At 40.4% G+C, this 21,371-nt stretch overlaps 1 protein-coding gene across 3 annotated transcripts in view; it reads left to right on the top strand.

Annotated features, from left to right (window-relative positions):
• Positions 1-21,371, top strand: part of plxnb1b (plexin b1b) — a 97,894-nt gene that overhangs the window by 15,621 nt on the left and 60,902 nt on the right. For all 3 annotated transcript variants that reach the window (XM_034584314.1, XM_034584315.1, XM_034584316.1), the window contains exon 2: positions 6,462-6,532. The gene's annotated coding sequence lies outside the window, so the exon portion shown is untranslated. The remainder of the gene's footprint in view (positions 1-6,461; positions 6,533-21,371) is intronic.

The following is a 21,371-nucleotide window of genomic DNA, read 5'->3' as shown; positions in this document are numbered from 1 at the left end:
GATAATATTATAACATGATAATATATAATATATATTAGGGCTGGGGCGACGCGTCAACGTAATCGACGTTGACTCACGGAACGTGTGTCGGCGCGTTGTATGGAAGGTGGCTGCGCACAGTCAAAGCATGGACTCACCTGAAGAGCAAGCTGAGCTGAAAAAAAAATCACCCAAGATCATCTAGCATAGGTCCCCAATACTCCGTGGCCCGGACCCAGATGCTGTTCTATACGGACCCAGACATGTTATTAGATTTTGACGGAGCGTTTCTATTTTACCTTCAAGATAGTTTTTTTGGTAGACTGCTAAACTTGAATTTACAGTGTTTTGATGTTCCTCCAGAAAGTTACTTGAATTTTACTTTGGTTTTCATTTATTTTGTTGTTGGACAGCTTAATATAGATTAAGCTTTTACTACTTTTACTTGATTGGAACCATTTTTTTGGGGATAGATTTTGTATGGGACGACAGATTAGCAGTTCAGACTGGGCTATTTTTTGTTGTGGAATAATGCCTTGCAGTGCATACTTTGTTGTCACATTTTTAATTTTGATAAATTCATTATTATGTAATAATAAAAATAATCGTTAGGTGCAGCCCTAATTTATATATAATTTGCCCAACTATCATCAATCCGTTTCTTTTTTAGACTTCTCATCTTTAGCCTAAACGTTTGTTCTTTACCTTGTGAACAGCAGTTGATGAAACAGTCTCCTCTCCAGGTCGATGTAGAAGCTGTTGTGGGGCTTTTGGTCATATCACATGATCTTCAGTCACAAAATGAGATGAAAAAATAAGTGTTGTGTGTCTTTTTTGACTCACTTTTCATCACAATTTGAAATGTTGAGCTTCTTCTGAAGAATTGGTTGTGCTACACTCTGCTGAATGAATTTAGTGGAAACACAGAATGGACGTGATTTGATCTTCCCCACATAATTTGAAGGAAATGAAAATTAAACAACCATATGCCTATGATTGGATTAGGTGTTGGCCCAGCTCTGTGTTTCCAAATCCCACAGATTAACATGTGAGTCACCTATGAAGAGACTTTTGTGTAGTTTCAGTTCAAAACACATTTTAAAATCTGAGCCAGTTTAATTTTTGGCTGTGTTTTATACTATAGATGTCTTTTAGAGTGTTGGTCAATGGAAGTGCGACAACTGAACTAAATAAAATGGGTTTGGCACGGTGGCGTTGGGTGACATCTTAATTGATTACCCCTGGGCAACCGCCACTGCACATCCGATTTAATTTTCTAGCATCATCTAAAAGCAAAGAACAACTTCACTTTTAACCCGTGTGCCACTTTGCATGACAGTCAAAAAGAGTTTCTGCAATAGAGCATCTGTTGCTGCAGGTGAAGATTTGTCTCGCTGCTGTTCTGTGAGCTCCACAGATGTGTGAAAGTGCCTGGCAGGGGTGGCTGGGACACACCAGGCTGCTGAGCCCGAGGAGGGGAAAAAGCCATGAGGCGGTAAGAATAAGCACAGGTCATAGCCAGAGGGAGTGTGACCCTATCCACTGATGCCTCCCTCAAACAGCAGATAGGCCGCCATTCAGCCCACATTTGAATCATTCAAAAGGAAACTGGTGCTGCAGGTCAATCCCTTGTCATCACAGTTCAGAGATTTTAATGTGCAACAAAAATTCTAAAACATATATTTACACAAAATTGAATCATAAGTAGATAATACAGTTTATTTTTCAGCATTCAGTGTATCTGTCTCCCCTGCTGTCTCTTTGAAATGATTTGGAAAGTTGATCAAATTACATTTAAACCTCTTTGACATTAAAATATTCCCAATTACAATAGTAACGCCTGTTCATCGAACCTCATGTTGCCGAGTGGAAGCGGGGGAGGGCTCAGTTCAGATGATGTGCATTGACCCATTCAGTTCAGTCACCAATGTGAGATTAACCTGTGTCAATGTCAGTCGGAAAGGACTACCGGTGTTACGAAAGCAGTTTTCAGACTTAAAAAAGTACGGACAATGGAGTCTGGAAACTTTCTGTAGTTTGCCTTTCACATATGAAAAAGCAGTATGAGATTCTCCGGGTCAGATACATTCACAACATCAGGAAAATCTCCAGAGCATTTGGATGAAGGGTGGCGCCTAAGTAGAAGAAGAACATGCTAGAGGCTAGACATGATGAATAAATTCCTCAGTGGAAATCATGTGTTGATGTTTACAGCACATCAACACCGGTGTCTGCCTGTAATCTCGTTATTTTACCAATCTTGTTACCCAGACACTAAAGCTTGGACTGGACCTGTTCCTCCGACCCCCCGGGTCATCATGAGGATTGGCATTTATGGTTTTGAGTTAAATGTCTCAAGTTTTGGATGGTTTGCCATGTCTGGACATTCATGATCTTCTCAGGATGAATTGTAAAAGCTCTAGTGATTCCTTAACCTTTTATTTAGCACAATCATAAAGTCAACTTAGTTAGATTTTCTCTGTACTTTGGTTTATGACCACATACCTGCAAAACCAATATCATTCCCATTAGCCTCATCTGTTTTGTGGTTAGTTCTTAATAGTTAATTTATAAGTTAAAGATGGTACAATAAGATGGTTACCTTATTAAACGTAACCCCTGTTACAGCAACATGAAGACAACACAAATAATTGTGAAGGCCAGTGAACGTGATTCAGACTAGGCTTGTAAATAAAGGTTTGATGCGGACCAGAAAACCGAACCTCCAAATTACATCACAGACTTGTCCCCACTACAGACTCAAACACCACTAACCTCTTTTACCATCTTCACAAATATCATGTCAAACAATATATATATGCTTATATTCATGGCCTTTTTTGACAGAATGATTCGGAGTTAAACTCCTGAGTGGATTTAAAGTATATTATGGGACAATGCTCTTAAATTGCTAAATAATTTGCCATTGAGGTGTTATATTCAGTATTAATTTGTATTAGGGGAAATGTGCATATGGATATATTTGATGATGAACACATTTGAGAATTCTAATCTTTTAAGAAATGTATTTGTCACATGGTTAAAAAACCTCACTGAGGAGGAAAGCGTTGGTAATTAAAGTTGGCAGATGAGACGTAGCTTATGACCCCACTGAGTGTTTACCCCACTGACTTAAAAAAATCAATCACTGCTAATACGAGTTGGGGGAATTGGCCCACATGCTATGTGTGCCATGTGTTGTCTGATTACGAAGATGTGTTTACCCTGTTTTGCATGCCATTAGAAATCAGTCCAATTCCGTGTAAGAGCACAATCAGACTTAAAGACTCAGCGCATGTTCATCCTCTAACTCATTAAGGATTAGAGAGTCTGTCATTACTTCAACATCAAGTTGAAAGATTAAACCTTGTTCTTACACTGCTGTAGAAAACCTGTCAGGAAGTTGTCAGCTTTCTTGATTCAGTAACACATTTACCTCTGGCTCTCAGGAAATCAACCACAACATCTGCCATGTTTATGATGGCATTTGTTGGTCAAACTTTAGTTCACTGTGAAGTGGAATGACCAGCTGTGGGTAAAGGAATGAAGCAGGATGGCATCAGTGCCAGTGAGCCTGAGAGGGCAGGGCAGGAGTTGTATTTAGAGCCTGTATATATTTTCCAAAGGGACAGAGAAAAAAAAAAAAAGCAGAAATATCTGGTATTTAATTACAGAGTGGCCATGACCAAAGGCACACTGTCAATAGTAGTTTCAAGACCAACAGCTTAACAACCTCAGGAATGGTGGCACTGTTGGTTTGGGTGATGCTGCCTCATTTCCTCCTGTGAAGAACCACTTTTTTTATGTGTTTTTGACCAGCTCCACAGAATTGAAAAAATTAAGAGGCCAAAAAAAGAAAAGAATAACATTATGGTGCCATCACGTGAACCAAAACACGCTACCATTGCCAAGTCAATGGTAAATGCTCACACTAATTTTAGGATTTTATAATGACTGGAAATGGCCTCTTTTTGAAGTCTGTTTTCTCACGAGAATCTGTTTTGTGACCGTTTTAGTTGCGTTGAATGAAATGTCTCTTGTTTTATAGAAATAATGCCTTCCTGCCTCCACTGTGCTGTGGCAGTGGAATTTGTCATTCTCAGGTTAATCTGACCTAATTTGAGTTGAGTCGGGTCCCTCTTGGCATTGTCAAAAGGTCCTTATGCATTTGTGGGAGTGGGCAGTTTCAGAGGATGCCTGGGTGTGATGTCCCTCCCCATAGAGTTTGTCAAGGGAGGGGGGCTGTCCGACTGCCCTTTTTGGCTGGTGATTCACAGGTTTTGGCACGGGTGAGCGAACATGCTATGTTACTAGTTGAGTCTCTGTAAAATGTCTAACAATGAGAGGCCTGGCTTAAATTGGCACAGTCTCTCTTAACGACCAGAAAGGGATCCATGGAGGCCTAACTATATCCGGATTCAGCTCACCCCCTTCATGCCAGGGAGTGCTTCTGTGTGAGTGCTCTTACATAAGGCTTCTTCATTTTGCCTCGCCTTGAAAAAAGCTGTTGGCTGAGGGACACAGCTTCCCTGGTTCTTATCTCCATAAATGGAACATTTCCACTAATTCTCTAAGAAAAGGTGCTCTCGGCTCTCTGATAACTCATCTGCAGCCGTTTTTTGTTTGCTCAACACGATAAATCACTGTGTCATACAGGTCAGCTTAAATCCTTGAACAAGGAGTCACTGAAGGGAGCACTGATTGGAGCACAGAGTGCAATCTTCCTGTTCCTGTCACATCAATTCTTTCAGCCCAGATTGGAAACTAGACCAATCAGCGATCTTGTGTCTGGCCCCCTGCCCATTCATACAAGTTTCCACGTGTCCTGAAACTGGTTTGGCAAATCATAACCATTAATTTGAGACGGGGCAGGTTTGATACAGTGACTGTCAGAGGAGCGCTGCTAAAACATAAATCGTCACGTCTGTTGAATCTGCTACGGTCATTCTCTGATTGGTTGTATTTCTGCAACTGTAGATAACGGGCATTGGAATTTAAAAATGAAGGAATGAGGTTGGAAACCCATCTACAAAGGTGATGCCAGGCTACTATCAATCTTGCCCAGAATTCCACCAGATTTCTCTGTACTCACAGCCTCAAAGTTGTCACCCTCGCAGTCTTGGTTAATGATAAATAGGATGAATATATGAGGCAAGGGTTTTGTGTCTGAGCTAGCTTCTGACCTGTGGGAAGCATCACACAAAACAAGACCCAACACATCCTGGCAACAGGGCAGAGGAGCTGCTGGAGCAGTCGGTAGAGGGTTATAGAGCGTAAAACTAATCAGTTTTTTTGCAACCTTGATACTTGATTTGAGAAACTCCTGGTTTGACCAAGTTTCATCCAAGTTGAGGCAGAGTTCCTTGATAATGGATTATCATTTGTCTCTCCTGTGTGAAGGAAATCAGACCATGTCTGCTAACAATTTCATTTGAATACAGAACAGTCACACTCAACTGTCTGAGAGGTAAACTGTATTAACATAAAAGTGGAAGTTGAGGGTGAAATTAGTCTTTTTGCAACTGCCTTAAAGTGTCTCAAATAATCTGTTGGTACTCCACATTCATATTGTCATTTCCATATAGTTTCACTTCAAATGCTAGATGTATTGCTAAGCTGTAAGCCTGTCATTTGTGAGGCAGCAAAGGCACACAAACATAACTGGGGAAGTTAAGGAATGTTGTTTGAAGAAATTGTTTTTGTTTCAATTGATTAGATTGATTCATTTTAGTTCTAATCAGACTAAACTCATGTTGTTAAGGTATTTGTTCTTTGTTAAGGTGCATTAATTGTGTAACTTTCCCTTCCTTTTGAATGGTAGGGTTGGTAAATTGTTTCTGAAACACTTTTTATCCTCTTCATGTTCTCTTCAGCCACATACACCTCTGAAACCGAGATGATAGCCAGAAGTGGGGTGGAGTTGGATTTGGATATTTTTGACAGTCAAATTGATTTGAGACAAATTTCACAACATTTAATTTGAATGTGTGGTTGCATATTTATTGAACCATATCTGTGAATCCTGTTTTCGTACAATACATTTCAGATATTAACTCACAGAGCAAACTTCATAATCCAACAGTTTTTTTCATTGCTTTCTAAATTATGATGACTGTGTTGTCAAAGTGTTAGAGCAAAGTAATGTTTAATGGTGTTAAATGTCTTTTAAAAGGTGACTTCTGTTGCGGCTCTTCTCTCACTATGTTCAGCAAGCTCTCTGTTGTCATAGCGAACAGTACTTGCCTTGTAGAAAGAATGGACACTGTCACCTGCATAACATGAATTAAGAAAACATGACAGGCGTTGCAAATGGCTTAAGCTGCACTTTGTACCGGATACATTTTCAGCCACTGGCTCCTGCTCTCATTATCTTTTTCCATGGTTAAGACCATTTGTGTTGTACTCTGTGTCATTCTTTTGGCTTTTAAGAGAGAAGGCTGTAGAAATATGCTGTATCTGACTTTCTAACTGTCTTCCTCCAGGTTTTGAAAGATCCTCATGGGAACCATGGAAAGTTTGGAAATGGCAATAAAAGAGCAGTAGACTTCCACAGGTAGGAAACTAAATTTCTCTAATGCTTCACTAATGATTCCTGGAAACATGATGCACAGTTCACACAAATGGTATCCTTAACTCATTTTTATTCTCATGTAATCACTGTAAATTGGATTTATGTTTGGCTGTTGCCAATGTTTTACACCAGAATAGGCAGATATGTCTTTAGGGGGTGATCACTCAAATGTTTTAAATTATTTCTTTCAGTTTTTCTGAATAATACAATAGCTTATAGGAGTTTAGTTTCCTCCTCCTGCTGTATGAAGTCCACACACCCCCCAAACCACATCCCATCACTCTCCGCAGCTATTTAAAGCACCAGCGGCAGCTCCCAATTACTCCTCCCCATGCCAAACCAGAAGCTCAGGCCATGCAAACGGAGGCCTCCCCACTGCGACTTCTGTTTGTTTTCTTATTCCATTTCCCTCTGTCAGCCCTCCTCCTTTGTGCTCTTACTGTTTTTGCCTTCACCAAGGATTATTGTGTTTTTACTGCAGCTGAACTTGGTTATATAAACTAACGCCTGATCCCCCTTCCTTGATTCTCCTCCCTGTCCCACTAGTCTGCCAGGCTTCTGTCTTTTTGGCACTCCCACAAAGCCCAGTGTTTTGATTACATTGTGAAATTGGAGCCAAGACTATTTATTCCCATGCTGGGATAGTGCAGAGGACCTGGCTGGAGGAAAAGCCAAAGAGGGGGAGGCCAGGAAGCTGTTGTGGTTGAATCAGGCGGATGGTGTTGGTGGATGAACTGCTTGTGTCTTCTCATAACCTCTGTCTGTGGCCGTGTGTCCAGCCAGCTGTTTTAGATAAAGCCAGGGTCGCATCCTACTCTCAGCAGTTTCTGCACATAACCCAAACCCCGTCTCCCAGCTTCGGCCAGTGTAGGGTGGCAGATTAGCTGAGTAGTTTGAGAAGTGTCACTGAAACTGACAGCAGATCCCCACTTTGAGCTTTACAGCCAAAATACTATGCAGTGAGCACACTCACTGACAACAGGCACATCGTGTCTACTGAGTGTAGATGTGACCTGCTGATGATCCTCAGTGTGTGTTGTCAAATATTATTTAGGCACAGCAGTGAGTAACTCTGAGTTCAGACACTGAGGTTGGATAAACAGGATTTGAGGCTTACTGTTTTTCCTATGGATATCATGTGCTCTTAAATGATCAAATAATCCTTAATAAATGGGCACAAAGACATTTACAAGAAAAAAACTATTTTATTTTTTATTTTAACTGTAACACTAATATTCACTAACATAGGTTTTCATTGCCTGAATAATGCAGAGGATTTGTTGCTGTTGTGAACGCGTCTGTGCAGAAAACACCCCGCTGTGTTGTGCATGTGTAAAAGGCAAACTGCAGGTAAAGTCCGTAGCCAATTTTCCTGATTTTACCCGGGGGCCATGTCTGAAAACCGCAACAGTAACTCCTATGTCATGCATAAATACATTTTTAGACCTCTTTAACCCTGCAGCTTCTTCTCTGCTTACATTTTTTAAAATTCCCCTCCTATACAATCTTCCTGTTTTTTTTTTGTTTTTTTTTTTGCATGTTTGCACCCCACTTGATGATATCAGGAGATTATCTGTTCAGTCCATATCTGAAAGCAGCGTGAATGACTTGAACGCCTGGTAAATAACTTCCAAACCCATATATATATATGCCTTTTGACTGCAGCAAAGACTTAATTTAAGAGCTATTGCTAAATGCAAATTTGGCTTGTGAGATATGTCAAAGCTCTTCTTTTTGCACTAGGACTCCTGCAGAACCAGTATTCTGCACAGACAGAGCAGTGGTCCCCGCACAGACCTCTGTTGGGGGTGGGTTAGGCTGTGGCTATGCAGATTAGTGTGCATTTAAGCCTATCAGACATCTTAACCATCATTGACTTGATAAAGAATTTGGAGTGATACCAAATAAACCTGCTTAAATGAGCTCATACTGTGCCCAGAGATTAGCTGAAGTCACAGACGAGAGCTGTCGAACCACGTCCAGTTCATTCTGTTTGGTGTTGAGTTTTACAAAACAGTGTCACAAGACTGGTCCACAGGAGGAAGGGGGGAAGCACAGCATGCACATAATGTGAAAAACAAAGTTAAACTGTTGTTGCATGGATTCAGTTCTACCACTTCAATCCTGTTATCACAGTTGTTGTACACTTGAGTCCAGTTTTATTATAACTGGCTAACTATATTATATCCAAGTTATATTTTATTCAAAGTGATTTCTTCCTCATCTGTTCCTTACATCAATATGTGTTCTTTATTAATTATATCGACGGTTTTCGTCTACCATATGCTAATTTGTTGCGCCACAGTTTTATAATGAACCAAAACATTTTACACTTCTCAATTGCTGCATTGTGTAGCTGTGTGCAGTGCTGTATGCTTGCACTTTTGTCAGTCCAGACCTCATAGTTTCAACTGCAGTTATGCGCGTACCTGCACATGCATTGTAGTTCTTTCTATCTATGTATATTTGAACCTGTCACTCGGAATTTGTTGATGCTAGTTGATGTGCCCCTACACTACTGCCATAGACGGAATGATTTCTGTGGGATTTCTGCATCAATGCTTTCTAGTCTATCCATATAAGGTCCTGTTTTTGGTAACATGTTCGTTGGGTAACTTGTTGGTTGGTGCAGGTGGTCATTTGTGTACATGTATATTTGGGTGAATTAAGTTTTCACTGTTTTGTGATAAGCCAGAGACGGCTCCTGGCAGCTCCATGAGTTGTGTCTACCCCAAAAGAAACAGACACGACAAAGTGCAACTGTCTTCTCAGACTGATGTTAAACTGAGCTGCCAGCAAATGTGAGTGTACTGAGTGTGACTCTAAGCAGAGTGAGACCTGCTAATGACGAGAACCCCTGTCTCAGTGCCAGAGTCAAAACTCATTTCTTCCATTTTATAAAGAGGGTTTTGGTTCGTGAAGCTAAATTCTTTCTTTGACTCTACTGATGCACAAACATGGTGGGAGTGATTTATTTATTTCACTGATTCCACCATTTTGACATTTTCTCTGATATTGACTCTTTTTCATGGAAAAACATTTTTGGTAATAATCTGTACCAGGAACCCAATTAAACATCCACAGAAGATGATTAAATCAACAAAGTCACCACACAACTTTTGAGATTGTGTTGCTGACTGTCAATACTGAATGCTTCTTTCATGACTAAATGCTGCTTTTTAGTCTCCCAGTGGAAATCATATATTTCAGTATGTGAAAGGGTGTGGTTCAACTAAAGATTTTCTGTTGAAACCGTTGCTGCTTGGAAAAACTACACCCACTCTGAGTTCTTAGGTAAATCTGATCGCCATTGCAGCAACATTCATAGAATCACTACCTGTTCAACAATTTGACTACAAAGTAAATGCACGATTTTTTAGGGTTAGGGGTTAACAGTAATTCAGTTTAATTTATATAAAAATCCTCACCTTAGATAAACCATGTACGATGAATACAAAGTTTTCTAAATTCCCTCTGCATCATAGATTGTTTATAAAAAACATCCAGCAGGCAAACAATAAAAAAGTGGCAGTGTATTGCAGGATTTTGAGAAGTGCTTACTGAATGTCAAGGAATAATTCTGAAGTAGCTTGCCGAGCATTACCACAGACTAAGCAAACAGGCAAGTTTAGAATGGGCACTGCAGTCGTAACATATAAGAAGAAAAAAAGTCAGTATGAATGTTACTTCTTTGTAGGTCAAGAAAAGAACCAAAATTCCCCTGCTCGTTTACCTCCAGAGGTGACCATGAGGGATGTAATGACTTTAGTAATTGGCACTTTACCGAGTTGAAGCCAGTCAGTAGTACATCCATTATCACTTGGTGTGTGTTGTGTGTGTTGTGTATATGCCAGAAGGATGTGGTCATCTCCCTAAGTGACTGCTAATCATAAATCCATCTCCAGAGGACTGTAAATTAGTGTGTCTATTTGTTCTGTGGGACTAAATGTTCCTGATGACAAAAGAGCCTTTTGGAAGGTAGCAGTGTCAGGCGGCAGCTCGAGAGCCACACACACAACATATGTGTAAAGCACCTCACTGAGCCATGTGTTTTTGTATCTGGTAAAAACGCTAAGCTAACATCAAGCAGTGAAAAAAGCACAGTTTTCTAAACCAACAATTTAATCCCATGAACCAATTAATTACCTGAAGATGACGGTGCCTCACTTAATGTGCCATTCACCATGGAGGGTTCAGCTTCCCCAGGTGTTCTAATGTCAGCCTGCAGTATTTAGCTTCTTTCAGGCTGTCAAACATGGTACAATAATCATTGCTTTTTACAAGTAAATAGACCTTGTGTTCCCTCAGGTTATACATGCTGCCCAGACCAGCCTTGCAATTTGCATCACAAATATTGCTGCAATAATTGTCTGCCAAAACTTCTGTAAAGTGTAAGCACACTTGTCACTGCTTGCCATCAGCTGGCAATTGCCCTGACTCAGCCGGTCAATCTCCACAATGGCTTGTAAAATCAGTTCCCTTGTAGCATTTTGGGACTTTCCAATGGGCTTGCTAGAACTTGTCTCTTTTCTGGCATTTCTCACATTTGCAAAGCAGTAAATGACAATCAACAGCCGTACAATTTGAATCACCTCCAAGTTAACTGTTATAATCGTCATTGTTATTGTATAGTCTTCTGCATTGTTGCTGCCCGGTTTGAATGTCAAAAGTTGAATCTACTCTGGTCTTTAGATACCAGTAGAAACACAGACAAACAACGGTCTGAAGGAACCTTTTAGTCGGCCTAAAAGTTCCGGTATTTTTGGCTGAAACGTGGCTTTTGATTTAATATGAATACGTTTTCAGTAGCACTGACGTAATTCAGCTGGTACCCACTCAAGTACAAAGTTCATTACCCAACCTTTACCTACTACAGATTATTTTTTGTTGTTTGTGTTTCTTCCGTTTAACAGTCCATTAAAGCGTTAAACAAACATGTGATGTCATGCCAAGTACAGCCGACCTCCCTTATCTCCTCACGAGACAAGGTGACTTTCCTGGAATAAAGAAGATTAAGCTCACAGCAAGCAGAACAGCATAATCAAATCATGTCATTTAGTCAACCTCTTTTTATTGGCCTGCATGAACATGAACTATGCCTGTATTTCACATGACTTTAGCCAATGAGACAGAGGAATGCAGCGTAGAGGCCAGTCGCTCATTTCACTGATTGCGTCCTCTCTTTTTTTTATTTAAAGTCACCTACATTCATCTTGGGCTTCCCAGACAAGCGGAGCAGTGTGCTGAATCTAAATCACTGCTTGACCATTTCCGTGACATTCACTCCCCATCTCAGGCTTTTCAGCAGCCTGAAGCCTTTTTTCCATTTAGCGCCATATCCTTCTCTCTAATGCCTTCCACCTCTCCCATGATGCTCCAGACCTCAAGGATATTAAGGTGAGGATGAGTGCTTTTATTGGGTGGTGGGCTGCTTTTGATGTTGGAATCCTGAGGCGGGAGGCTGTGAAAAGGTGAAAAAAAGTGGGTCATCCATGTGTTTCTCTTCCATATTGTGCCTGTCTTTTGAAAGGGACATGCTGAAACAAGGATGTTTGTATTAGAGGAGCTTTAACCTTTGTTTATATCCTCAACTGTACAAAAGAGCTTTGACTTTAATCTTTGTGGTCCACTATTCAAATTTGTCAACCCATTTTAGATGCAGTCCTTATTAAGTGTTCTCCTCTGGACAGTGACCTGCATCACACTCTGCTTTTTGCTTATCAAATATATTAAAATGAGAGGATGCCGCTGCTCTGCTGGGGTTTGGATTGTTGCTGAGGTTCTGGCTTAGCATCCATGTGAAATGTTTTGTTTTGAAATTGTTATGTAAGCAGTCTTCTTGGATTTCTACAATTTCAACTTGCGAAGGTGTTTATTATTTTTCTTTTCTTATCAACAATTCTCCTTATCCTCTAAAAACAAATGCTTTGGGTCAAGTACAAAAATAATTTACATTGTAAGCTGTCTGCTAAAGGTGATCTGACTGTTTTCTTTAGTAGATCTGTCTTTCAACAGAAAGGGCTGCACAAAGATGCACTTATGAATGTGTGTGAATGGCAAAACTGCAGAATAATGAGCTTTGAGTGGTCATCAAGACTATGACACAGCTACACAAATACAGAGGATTTACCATTTTCTGTCAGTGTCAGTGATAGTAACGTTAAATAAGCTGTGACACACAAAACTAGCAAAATAATAAAAAATGTCCCTGTCTATGAACCACTAATAACAATCAATGTTGATGCCTAATGAATACTGATTTGGGCATCCGTCACCATGGCAACGGTCAAAGGTTCGAAGCATATGGGTTGACCCTGATTGTTTCCCTCAGGGTGTGGGTTCACTTACCCTCAGTGGTTACACTCTCCAGTCACCAGTGATGGTACTTTTCTGTTAATGACTCCATCATTATTACACAGATACATGAGACAAAATAGTTGTTTTAATTTCACATAATGCACTTTAAAGGTAATTATCGTAGCTGACAGAGTATGTCTGATTTAACTGCTTAAAAAAGAGTTGACTGGGTACGAACTGATAACAAATAGTTAAATGGTTAGTATACCCAAAAGGAGATGAAATCCAAAAGTATGTCTGATTAACCACTCAAATTTCTTTACACTACAAGCCAAGTTCACCCATTCCCACACTCATTCATACAGCACATACCATTCACACACTGCAGGGGCAATTTAGGGTCTAGTATTTGTCCAAGGAAACCTCACCATGTGGACTCTAGAAGACTGGATCAAACTACCAACCTTCTTGTTAGTGGCTGTTCTACCTCCTGAGCCACAGCCACCCAAGCCATTCAGTGCATTTCATTAAGTTACCCCATCATGAATTACATTTTTTTATCATTGAATTATTGTCACCACAGCCCATTAGAATCCAGCATTTCCTGTAGAATTCATACAATTTATGGCAGTAATGGGTCACAAAGGTCATGCTCACCGGCCAGAGATTCAGAGTAACAGGTACACAGACTAGACTGCGAATAGTGCTGCACACACCAAGTTAGATATCTCTGACATTATTATTATATCAAATATATTATCATGAGAAAATGCCATGGCAGATTGGTTGTCCCAGTCCAGCCCTGATGAGAAGTGTAAAAAACGGTCTCATTGTGGAACTGTGGCAGGACAAATTGCAACATGGTGTGTCACCACAGTCAAGAGAATTAATGGGAAACACTTGATTTGAATGTTTATTCCACAATGCATTGTCTTTAATTAATGGTAAAGGGTTCCCTGAAGGACTTATTGGAGAACACTTTGTCCCATACTCTTACCCCTGTCTCATTTAACAAGCCCCCATTCTGTCCTCCATCCCCCTCTCCATCCATCCTAAGTGAAAAAGAGCAAAGATAATGAGAGACAGGGAGCTAAGGTAGATGAAAGGAGAGACCGAGAGAGACCGCAGAGGGGAGGGTGACGCATGGAAATTGATGGAGCTGAGGCTGATGAGACGGAGTGATGAGATGAAGAGAGAGAATATGCTCAAAGAGACAATGGACAGATTAGGCGTGGAGGCCAAATAATACCCAGACATACAGTTAAACACACATGAGACCAATCAATAAGGTATGCTATTCCCAAGGGGGGGACACACACACACACACACACACACACACACACACACACACACACACACACACACACACACACACACACACACACACACACACACACACACACACACACACACACACAGAGCCACATACCCTATGGGATGAAAGGACAATACACCCATTTTGCACCCTTCCCCCACCTACAAACGCACACATTTACATACAGACGCATCACTGGTCTCTGAGGGTGAGGCAGTTGACAGATTGGAACCTGTCCTTCCTATTTTTTATTTGCTTATTTACATTTTGCACTGACCAATGGGAGTTAAAACAGACCAAGGCTTTCTGCTTCTGAAATGAACAGTGGCAGTGATCGATGGACTGAAACACACATTTTTAAATGTTTGTGTGCTGCATTGGCCTCAGAATAACAGAGGGAACTGGAATCACAGGCTAACACTATTGCAATTGTGTTGTTATACAGGCGATATTTATAATATACAGTAGAAGGGATTATAATCATGCTATTACAGTAACTGAGACAAGATAATGCCTCTTAAAAGACGTTTTACTTTTTTTTGTTTTATAGTATTATATTGTAGTATTGTTGGCAGCTGAGGTTAAGTTCAGAACTGTTCAGAATTCAAATATATGCATTTAATCGTCAACATGCTCATGGCATGCTCCACTAACATCTCTATACAGCTGCAAAATTCTGCAATTACAAACTTATGGCCATAGTGCTGCTCCATCATGTCTCTTACCTCAATGGTTTGTGGAAACTCCGACCCAATCACATTCTATTCCTTCTCTCTCCAAAACACACTGATAATCAGGTAACCCACTCAACCTTTGGCGGTTTCATAAGTGTGTTACAGGTCATTCTTTAGCTTGTATCACCAGTGTATTAGAATATATTCCAACAAGTTTAATGTCAATTTAGTTCAAACCTGATTTTAAGAAAAAGTGATCACTACTGATCACTGACCATGTCACACACCAAATGTGTTTGGAGATCCAAATGGCTGCTATTGAAGGCCTGAAAGCCATCACATTATATGGATTAAAAACAAGGATATTTGTTGTATATTTTCAAACAGTCTCTCCTGGAAGGTATTCATTGGCTTATATTTGGTTGATCACATTCAAAGTGCCACAAATGGTTGTGTAACAAATGGAAAGGGAAGAGAGCTAGAGAGAGGAGTGTAATTTTTGGCTCCTCATCTCCTCACAGCCAGCTAATCACGGTGTGAAGTAGCTGTGAATGTCAGATCCTCTGTTTTGAATAGTTACATGAAATGGTGGACACTGACATCCCGCAGTATAAATTCGGCTTTAGACGACCAGAATGTTGCTGGGCCCCTCTCTTATGGCCTGTTGCCCAGTAGGCCTAATTTAGTTAGAGGACATGCCACATTGGATGACTGTAATTTCTGTGTTGGCCAGACTGACATTTAAGAGCTCATTGAGTCCTCGCTCTCCTGCAGTAGACTTTAAATGAAACTATCAAACATGTTTCACAACTACTTGAATGTTCCAGACAAGACTGAGAGCTTGGAGGGGCAATTAAATGGGTGTTTTATCCTTCACACTGCACTGGGGTGCTGAGGCACCATAATGACTTTGCCAATGTGCAGTTTCTCTAAACTCACAAGAGAACAAAACAGTGAGATTGTTTGTGCACATGGCCTGAAGGAAGCTGACTGCGTGGCGTCAGTCGTGGAGGAGTTTTAATTGTAGTTGCAGAGGTCAGAAAAGCGGACTCACTGCTGTGCAAGATGACTTAACTAAGACGTTTGGGAATTGGAGCAGCGCTGAAGTGTGACCCTGTGTTTGTGCTAACACAGTGATTAGATGTTTCTGGGTGTGTGTGTTGGAGCGTGTAATTACTGGTCTCTAGTTTACTACCGGCTTGTTACCTGACTCTCTCAAAGCCCACCATCCAACTGTACTGCGACCAGCACCCTGTGAAACCAAATGCCCTTTATGCATGCGTGAGAAAATAAATTAAAACGTTGGCTGCTTAGGTACAAACTTTTATCGAGAAAACAGAATTGTGCTACATCTACTAGTAAACAATAACAGAGAAAGGAGTCTGCAGTGTTTTTTGTTAGTGTTTTAACAGGTAACATTTATCTGTGGCAGCTTACCACAGCAGAAACTAGAATTGCACTCAGAGTGCATAGCTCTGTCAAGGCCCAACAGTCCTTATGAAACAAAACTTTAATTCACTTGATCCAGATTTAAATTTGAATCTGCATCAAGTTGCAAACTCATGTATATCAGTCCCCGAAACACACATGGTTTTTTCCCCGTCAAGATAGAAAAATGTCAAAAAAACGCACTATCTCGCAACGTAAAAGAAAAGGGGAAAAGAATTCCTGGATCTGTCCCCTGAAATGGATCCACACCAAAGTTTAATGGGTTCTTCCTTGACCCATACCACATCCTTCCACCAGGTTTTGTGGTAATCCAGGCCTTCAGTGGAGAGATGATGCAACTCTCCTCAATCCAAGCTGGGTTAGTTAAACTCTTGTCCCGGCTCTCTTCCCTTTCAGCCACTACTTAACTGCAACCTGAGTCCATCCACACACTTTGTTGCTGACTGAATGGCATCTGCGACTGCAGCAACTTGCTGGTTGTTCCCTCAGTCACCGGGAGAGACTCACTTCCCACACCAAACCTGCTAAGTTAGCTCCCTATTTACACAGACCGCTAAAGTTTCTTTACTTTGTCACTGTAAAATAATGAATCTATATTAAATTATATAATTATGAAGTTTTTGTTTACCTCCATAGATTGAGAGAGTACATGGATCACATCGAAACCTCCCAAGGCATCCGCATATGACATTGGTTCGGCTGTTTTACAGAATGTTTGAGGCTACTATATTATAAATTGATCCCTCTGATAATTGTACTGTAAGACCCCCTTTCTCTCCTAGACTCTTTTTCTTTCTTTCTGGGTAATTGTTTCCAGCCATGAACTACATTTTTTACTATTGTTTCTTACACCTGCAACCAGTGGTGGCTTGTTAATACGGTGCACTTGGGTGCCGCCCCCTCCAACTACCTGATTTTTAAAAAAAATAGCCTATTTAAACATGTTAAAGATAATTTAATTAGATAATTTAATTAGATAATTGTTTACTTGAACTTTGCACCTGGTAGACCTTAAGTGCCTGTGAGCATTCAATATAAATTGTTTTTGGTTATTTTCTGTCTAAATACATATACTTCCTGGTGTGGGGCGACGGCCAAATAAGAGTGAATGTAAGTCCATAAACCTTTGGCAACCACAGGACCTGAGGCTGCTCTTTAATTGAGGACGCAGCTCTGCCCAGACACTCCCACTTTTATTTACAGGGAATTGGTATTGATTTTAGCCCTATGAGACAAATTGTGATTTGTACATATGGGCTTTACAAATAAAATTTGATTGATTGATTTACGTTTTTCCATCTAATGTGATCGGTCAACCCTCGACATAGTCTCACATCCACTGTCACTGAGTTACATCCGCTGCGAGCTAACTGGCAAAGATATGTCGCCTGGTAATGTCTTTACAAAATGAGTTGCCTGACTCTGGTCAAAATCGGGCTCAAATCGCTAAGTGTATGCCTGGCATATGATGAGATCAAAAATTGGCCTTGTATTCCAAGATTCAAGATGTGGTTTACTATGCCTTCAAATTATAATTTTCAAATCTAAAACTATTGTGGAAATTGTCTATCTATCTATCTATCTATCTATCTATCATATAATACCGCCCCATGGTCTCATTGACCTACAGCAAATCTCTTGATAGAAGACACTGACTTGTTCAGTTTTATGGTTGTTTGAAAAAAAAAAAAAAGGGTCATTTTTCAGTTGACCAGCTATTAGGAGATAAACCTGTCAACTGCTCAACGTAGCCTCCACGTTAACAAGGTATTGGGAAAAATATATAGGATTTTACACATGCTGTGTCAAGTGTAATTACATGTGTCGTGCAAAAGTGGTGACAACATTTGTGTAGAATCAGTGGTGATGAAACATGAAAGTGCTGTTTTGAGTTTGACTCTGTCTGAGCCGATCAGCAAAGCGCACAGAGTGTTTAGGCTGATAACAGTGAGTGGGACAGACTGTGGAAATAGACTGTCGATCCTTCTATATGAATCCCATTAAAACACACACACACACACACACACACACACACACACACACACACACACACACACACACACACACACACAAAATGGGGTAAGATAAAGTACAGGGGAGTTGTGGAGCTGTAAACAAACAATCCAAACATTTTCTTTCTCTTGAGGGTTTCAGACGAAGACAAAATAAACACTGTTCTTTGTGCTGTGGGACTGAACCACATCAACAAAATGAATGCTGCTGTGAGAAGCCACAGCTCTCCTTTTAATTAGGTCTTGCAGATTTTGGGACCCTCAGATTTAAAAATAATCTCAATCCTCCAGAACCAACTGGTTATGGATGTTTCTTTCATTAGCTCTTGGCTCTCATTAGTTTTGAATATAATGAATGCATTAAATATTCAGATTAATGCAGACTGGTCAAGTAAGACCCAATATCTCAATATCGATGATAATAAGAAATGTCATTAATTATTGATCCTGTGTTAATCTCATTATCATGAATTCTGTTGGCTATGATCATAGTGAAAATCTAATATTTTGACAGCCCTAACCTAAACCTAGACCCACACCAGGCTGTGTCCAAATCATATTTGAATGAGGTTGAGTGTATATATATCTAACACTGGAGTGGATCTGACCAGCTCCTGTGGAATAATGACAGGAGAAAAGCTGCTTGTTTTGACGTGGCATATCATAAGCCGTAAATTGTCTCACCTGGGCTTTGTCACACATTATCGAGAGTTCTTACTAGGGGGATGGCAGCAAGTTCTATAAAAACAGTCTGGAGCCTCTATCTCAGACATTTGCATTCTCACATATAGCCCCTGCAGAGAATTTTCATGTAATGTTCACAATATGTCAGTAAGTAAAAAGCCATACTTTTTGCCAGTGTTGTTGTTCTCTGTCATATAGAATGTTGTCCTACCGTTTAAAAAAAGAATATATGCTTGAATATTTTCTGAAGCCACAGTGAGTGTGAGCAGTTATCAGTCTTCCATGAACTGTAACTTTAAGAGAGCACAGATTCTCCCCCTGTAGACAAGGGCAAAAAGAGATGGGTTTGTTGATAGTCTGTGCCAGAATCAGGGTGTGGTTGTATTCTGTGGCTGGATGTGTATTGTCTGATTGTGTATTGTCTGATTGTGTATTTGTGGGCCAGAAACACACACACACCTCCTGTATTTTCACAGCCACTCTTTTCCTGCCACAGGGGGAGGAGGAGGAGGATGTGGATGCAGAATGGAATCACTGATGCATTTTGATCTCACTATGACTGTTTGGATGAGTCATAAATCAAGCCCATGACATATCCTAGCTCTTAATCAACCCCCAGCCCTACCCCCATACAGAAATGTGCCCTCTTGTCTTTGTTCTGGCTGCGTTTGGACCCTGGTCACACTGGGAATTGACTGGGACCATCGTTACATGCAGACAGAGGCCCGAGGTTCACCAGTGGCTCCTCTAGACGGAGCTCTAATGAGACCACCACATTATGGATCTCTCTTTGAGTGGAGCGCTGTGGGTATTAGTTTTTACCTGCTGTACCCGGGGGAGGCGACCTAAGGACACTGACTGGGAGATGCATGTGTTTGAGGTTGTGACACACAAACAATGACACTTCACCCCTCACCCAGTTTATCGGTGTGCGGGCAGCTGTGTACCTGACGCTGAGTGATCTCACTGATCCCATTATCAACAATACTCAACCAGTGCAGGCTTCAGAGCTGCCTATGCTGGTCTAAAAGGAGATGCTGGATGGGATGTTAAGTACACTTCATCACTTAGATCCTTCAAAGGGACACTTCTCAGTTTTGTCTTCTCTAACAAAATCTAGTTTAGGGATTGAGGGGGGAACTGCCAGCCTTATGCAATCAAGTGAAAACAAGAATAACAGTGTACAACCATGGTAGCAGCTCAGTGAGTCGTAAAGCAGCTATGCAAGAGAAATTCTGACATTTTTCAACATTGGTTTTATTTGATCTTCCTGTGACCTTTATATCTAATAGATCTATATAATTGACATAGGCAGTTGGTGGCAGTAGTTAATCCAGGGAGCTCTATTGTTTGTCACCATCTGAACAAACTGAAATATGAAAATGCATTTTATTTGAGAAGGTTTTTAGTGGTATGTCATGCGTTTTTGCAGCAGTTTTATTGATTGCAATTGATCTGATACTTGCAGTAATAAAACTAATAACTAATAAAACCAGTGCGTGTGTAAGTGTGTGTCTGTATGTCTGTGTATGAATCTGTGATTGCACCAAAAGCTTATTTGAGCTCTTTAGGTGTATTTTGCTGCCTGTCAGTTCTTCCAATATTAACAAAATATCCTTTTCTTCGAAAACATCTGTACAATACTATAATTGGGTTATTGAGTTTTTCACCAGGACCAGTAGCAGAAGTCCTGACTGCTCACCTTGGCACAGTGTTTTGGTTTATCACACTGCATTGATGAAAGTAAACCTGCCTCCCAAAGTCAGGTCACTCAGACCTTGTTAAAATGCAAGTGATGATTTGGATAATTCAGAGTAGAGGTCCCCCACCTTGTGTGTGTGTGTATGTATGTATGTATGTATGTATGTATGTATGTATGTATGTGCGCGTTTCTGTCTGTGTGTTTGTGTATGATTCTGTGATTGCACCAATAGCTTATTTGAGCTCTTTAGGTGTATTTTGCTGCCTATCTGTTCTTCCCATATAAACATATCCTTTTCTTTGAAAACATCTGTACATAATTTGGTTTAGCTTCATTGTGATTTTAAATCTGATCAAACAATAAGTAGAGAAGACAACCAATGCAGGTAAAATTCTCAAGTTTTTCACCAGGACTCAATATTATACCACAACACTTTTTTGACCCACCTCTGTAGCACCAACTATCAAAGATGTCATTGAACATCCTCACGAAGAATTATACATAAAAGTAATGTATTTCATATTGGTTATTCTTTTGATCTAACACAATCAATTTCCTTTGCCGATCTCGGTTAATGTGGCTTTCCTCAGTGCAGCAGACATACTTTGTCAGTAGAAAGTGTGAAAACACCTTTCTTCTTTTATATCTCATTTGATGAATGCAGAGTGAAGATTTAACTTTGCAGAGA

Source organism: Hippoglossus hippoglossus, chromosome 5 (assembly GCF_009819705.1).
Source record: "Hippoglossus hippoglossus isolate fHipHip1 chromosome 5, fHipHip1.pri, whole genome shotgun sequence".
NCBI classification, from domain to species: Eukaryota; Metazoa; Chordata; class Actinopteri; order Pleuronectiformes; family Pleuronectidae; genus Hippoglossus; species Hippoglossus hippoglossus.
Note: the sequence above shows the minus strand (reverse complement) of the source record. Positions and strands in the feature narration are given on the sequence as shown.